General features: G+C 37.2%; 1 pseudogene; it reads right to left on the reverse strand.

The window, feature by feature from the left end:
- Positions 1–798: 798 nt before the first annotated feature.
- LOC122791135 lies at positions 799–917 on the reverse strand (annotated as a pseudogene).
- Between the last annotated feature and the right edge of the window lie 4,089 nt (positions 918–5,006).

The raw sequence follows: 5,006 nt of genomic DNA on the forward strand, positions 1-5,006 counted from the left end.
ACTAAGCTATGCTTACTCTATCTATAATGCCTAGCTCTGACAGACTAACCTCGGATTTCATTTGCTGCCTTCCAGTAGAGCAGCTTGATTTCAAGCTCCATTGAGGGTTGTATTTTTTTTTTTGCTATTAAGAGTGTAGTTTTGACCTGATTTCCTCTACCCTTTTTATAATATAAGTTTGTGTAAAAACTGAAACACACCGCCACATGCTACTAAAAATTATGCTCTTCAGAATAAAATACAAACTTTAATTGTTAAGACTTAAAATGAGACGTAAAGCAATAAAACAAAGCCCTTGTTGATTTGTATATGATAAGCACTTTCAGCTAAAAGCCTTCCTCAGATCATAAAAAATCAGGTTCCTCAGGGCTAAGATAAATGAATGAAACACCAATCATGTGGTTAAATCCAAGCCAACACCTTTTTTCAAAGCAATGAGTTCACAGTCAATCAGAGACCTTAAAGGAAACACACCTCCAAGTTGCCAAGTAAAGACAATTTCCTTGAAGAAACAGCACATACCAGACTAAGGCAGCCCTGTCAACACTAATCAATGCTGATGTTACTTCAGTTCTTTCTTTCCCAGTAAATACTTCGGGTTTATATACCTACTTAGGGCTTGTACAAATAACATCCATCCTTTTAGAATGAAACTTAACAAAAAATGTATAATTCTAATTCTGTTGCTGAGACAGACTTTAATTAATGTCTCTTGATTCAAACTGTCAAGCAAAATAAAGGACATAAGGACATAGTGGAAATTGACTTGTGCCAATAAGAACAAACCTCATGGGGTTACTGGTTCAGCATCTGGTATTCACTGGCGGTCTCCCATCCAAGTACTAACCAGACCCAACCCTGCTTAGCTTCTGAAACCAGACGAGATTGGGTCCACTCAGGGTGCTATGGCCGTACAAGCAAAATCTGCTTCTTTGTAAAACAGATGCACACCAAGCTAGAACAGCTTTTGTACCACTGGCCCATGTTGCTAGTCCATTGTTCACTTTCCCATTATTAATGGCAAAGGCACATATAGGTGTCATAAGTTCCTCTTGATGAGAACTTCCCAAAGGGGATAACTGTTCAAAATCCATTGAATAAAGACAAATGTGCAGTCACTAGTTGTTTATCTCAACACAGACTTTCTGTGCCGTGAACCATCTTTCAACTACTAACGGGACTTAAAAAATACCATCAAGGAGGTGATTTTCTTTGCTCTTCAGTGTGTAATGCTTCACTTATTTCCACACAACATCCTTATATTAAAAATTATTTTCTTTAAGATTAAGGTAAACTTCATATTCCTTTGCTAGTAGACCAACTACAGAGTCCCTTTGTGCACTTGTCAACATATGGATATGTGCCTTGCTTTTAAAATTAGCTTAAGTGGTACAACTGCAATCAGGCCCGGAGGGCGATCTGCTCGGGGACTGATAATCCAGTTCACCTCGCATATTTCAGTCCTGTTGCTTATATCTCCACCTCTAGGACCTTCAAAGACACTAACAATGGCTTTAAACATGAAGGAATATAGGGGATACTGAATGACATGATTTGCCAAAGAGTTTTTGTGCTCCTTATGCTGGATATCTCTCTGATGGCACAACACTCTGTCCTTGAGTTGTTGGTTGGTTTTGCCTACGTAATAAGCAGAATACTTTAAACAAGTAGCTAAGTAAACAATATGTTTACTATTACAGGTAGCACTGCATGAAAAATGATATTCCAGTCTTGTAACGGGATGTTTTAATAAATTGCTGGTATCTAACACAGGGCAGGCTTTATACCTACCACATTTGAAAGTTCCTTTCTTATTGATAGAACTTTTTCTAGAGAAACCATCTTTTGTACAAAGTAACCTTTTCAAGTTCTTTTTGTTTTTAAAAATGAATTTCGGCTTCTCTCCCACTATTTCTTTCAATTTTTCATCTTGAGTCAACACTGGCCAAAACGTTTTGACAATGTTACATATATGACTCGAGTCATTACTATATGTGAGCATGAAACCAAGGGTTTGCTGTCCTTTGGAACTGTCATTGGACGGCCTCTGTGCTTTCCTGTTAGAAAAATTGGGTTGTCCATTTCCTTTTCTTAAGTTTTCTGTTGATTCTGGTTTCTTAGTTGCATAATCTCTCTCCTTTAAATGACACTCCAATTTAACCTTCTTGCATTCATAATCTGTATCTTTAGTAAACAGTCTTGAAATGCATGTGCCTTGATTCTCCATTATATTCTTAAAAACATGTCCAGGATACATGCTGTTCCTGTGTAAATAATGGTTCCTCCATGTTTCTTTCCAATGGATTGATGTCTCTATACCACATGTCAGATACAGTTCTATCTTCACATATAAGAAATCAGTTTATTTCTTTGGAACTATTAACTGTGAACTAAATTCAGTAGAGTGGTTCAAATAATCTGTGAATAGCATCAATTGTGAATCAACAGCTTTCCACAATATAAAGCTGTCGCCCACAAAATGTCCATAGAATATCAAGTGTTCTTTCCATGGATTTCTATCAGAAAGTACATGCTCTTGCTCCCACTGTGCTAATGCAAGTTTCAAGTAGCTGTTTTCCTAAAGGGTCCTCATGGCTACCTCCCAGCAGTGCCAAAAGTATTTCTTCCCATAGATAAAAACATTGTTTTCAAGAATAAGTTCCAAAAGTGTACATGTTAGATCAATGTTCACATTCATATCTCTCAAAACCACTGTATTCCTGATGGCTTCAACCCCATAGGTACTGGGAATAACTGTGAAGAGGCTAGTGATGTCCATGGTTATCAACAGCATCTCCGAGTAGTCTTCATTACTGTTCATGATGGAATATAGTGTGCTAAGAAAGCTACCTGTGTCCTTAAATACCATGGTAGCTTGTGGCAACAGTTTCTTCAATTGTTCCTCAACATATATGGATAGAGGTTCTGTAATCTATCCCCTACCTGCTACAATGGGGTGAAGTGGTGGATTCTGTCCATCCTTATGGATCTTCGGCAAGCCACTTATAGTTGGTGCAGTTGGATTAGTAACTTCAAAAAAGTTGTATATTTCCTTAGTTAGGTGACCAGTCATCAGCAACTCGAAGAGATCATCTTTCACATGTGAGACCATTTTATTTAGATCACTTTTCCTGATCTGTGTACAGGTTTGTGCATCTCTTTCATTCGATCCTGATACCATGGGGAATCCATCAAAACTATGGCTCCTCCCTTATCTGCTGATTTGATCACTATGTCTTCTCTATTCCTTAGATCTTTCAGTGCCTGTCTTTTAGGTGCTGTTAGATTATGGAAGCGTCTAAAAGAATTACTTCCTTGTCTCAAGCTTCCTACTTCATTTTCACAGAGCCGAATAAATAAATCTACAGCTGGATGATTGACTGGTACAAAGTTACTGGGTTTCTTATATGACTTGCTTCTTCTTCCTTGTTCTTTCCCAAATATATTTTTCAGGGTGACATTTCTCCTGAAGTATCTAACATCCAGTGTAAACTCAGTTCGAACACAATGATGGTATAAATGTGAGACCTTTAATAGCTGAATTTGGTCTCTATTCAGTTCCAACCGAGATATATTTATTACTAGTGTTGCTGTTGTATCTTTTGGCTTTTCCCGGTTAGGGGTCGCCACAGCAGAACTCTGGTCCGCTAATGATTGGCAGTAGTTTTTTAAGTGCCAACTTGCCAGGCCTGACGCACAACCTTCAACGAAGGTACACCCATTCACGCATGTCTCCACACAGAAGACGCTTTAGCTGAGAATCGAACAGGACGTCTTACTGTCAGGCGACAACGCTACCTATTACTTAATTAATTGTTTTTTTTCCTTTTCCTTTCTTAACTCATGGATCTGAGGTTTCTGTACAAGTTCTGGTTGAGAAAAAACAGTAAATTGTGGACTATGGGTTGATGGACAGCTCCCTCTTTAGATTTGGCTCCTGTGGCTAAGACAGTTTCTGTAAACTCTCTACCATTTATATTATTTGTTTCTATACTTAATGTTTAAGTTTCTTTCAGCATTTAGAGAGGTGGACAGTATATTTGCTGTTTCATCACTGTTGTTTCTATCCTGCACTCCTGTTGATTGTGCTGCAGCCACTGATTCTTTAATGGCTGATTGAAGCAGCTTAGCTTTATTAGAAGATTATAAATTAAGAAAGTCCTCCACAGGATAAACGCCTCGCTACACAACAGAATAATAAATAACAATAATCCAAAGTAGATATTAGTAACGAGGCAACCAGGCTCTTCAAAAATTCAACTGTCAGTCCAGATATTTATTAGCAGTTTAAAATCAAGTGGGTAAGCGCTTTCGCTAAAAAGCTTCTTCAGACCTTATAACCACATACAAAATCTGATGCTCTTTAAATAGACTTCATCTTTAAAAATTCATCAAATCACAGTTGAGCATCAATTAAGTTAAGTTAAAGTAACAGTACATAAAAATCCAATAAAAAGCATTTGAAATCACACTGACTATAAAATACATACAAAAACAAAAGTATCAGAAACATCCAAGAACATTCAAAAGATACAAAAATTGATGTCTAATACAACGAACATTACTCTTTCAAAAAGAAAAATTTTTCATTTCTGTACCCTCCTGTTTCTCAGCATAGGCTTAATAAATGCTCTTTCATTTAAGCCTGAGCCCCTATCGACTCTAAGCAGAATAATCCAATGTGCTTCTCTACTTTCAGTATAATTCCTAATATTGCCTTCTCTAATCTGTGGATGAATAACTTCTGAAACCCTAAAACTGAATTTATGTGTTTCCCCCAGCTGTAACATGTTTGGATAAAGCATTGTGTTCAGACTTTATCCTGATATTGTAAATGTGTTCTCTTATTCTATTCTTAAGGGGTCTATTCATTTTGCCCACGTAAAAAAAGTGACAAAGGTCACACTCAGCTAAATACACCACATTGGAAGTGGCACAGGTGGCACCCACCTTAAAAACAAACTCCCTACCTAAATCTGGATGAATAAACTTATTAGAAGTATTTA

This window comes from Protopterus annectens, chromosome 16.part0, assembly GCF_019279795.1.
Source record: "Protopterus annectens isolate FY-2018-M chromosome 16.part0, PAN1.0, whole genome shotgun sequence".
NCBI classification, from domain to species: domain Eukaryota; kingdom Metazoa; phylum Chordata; order Ceratodontiformes; family Protopteridae; genus Protopterus; species Protopterus annectens.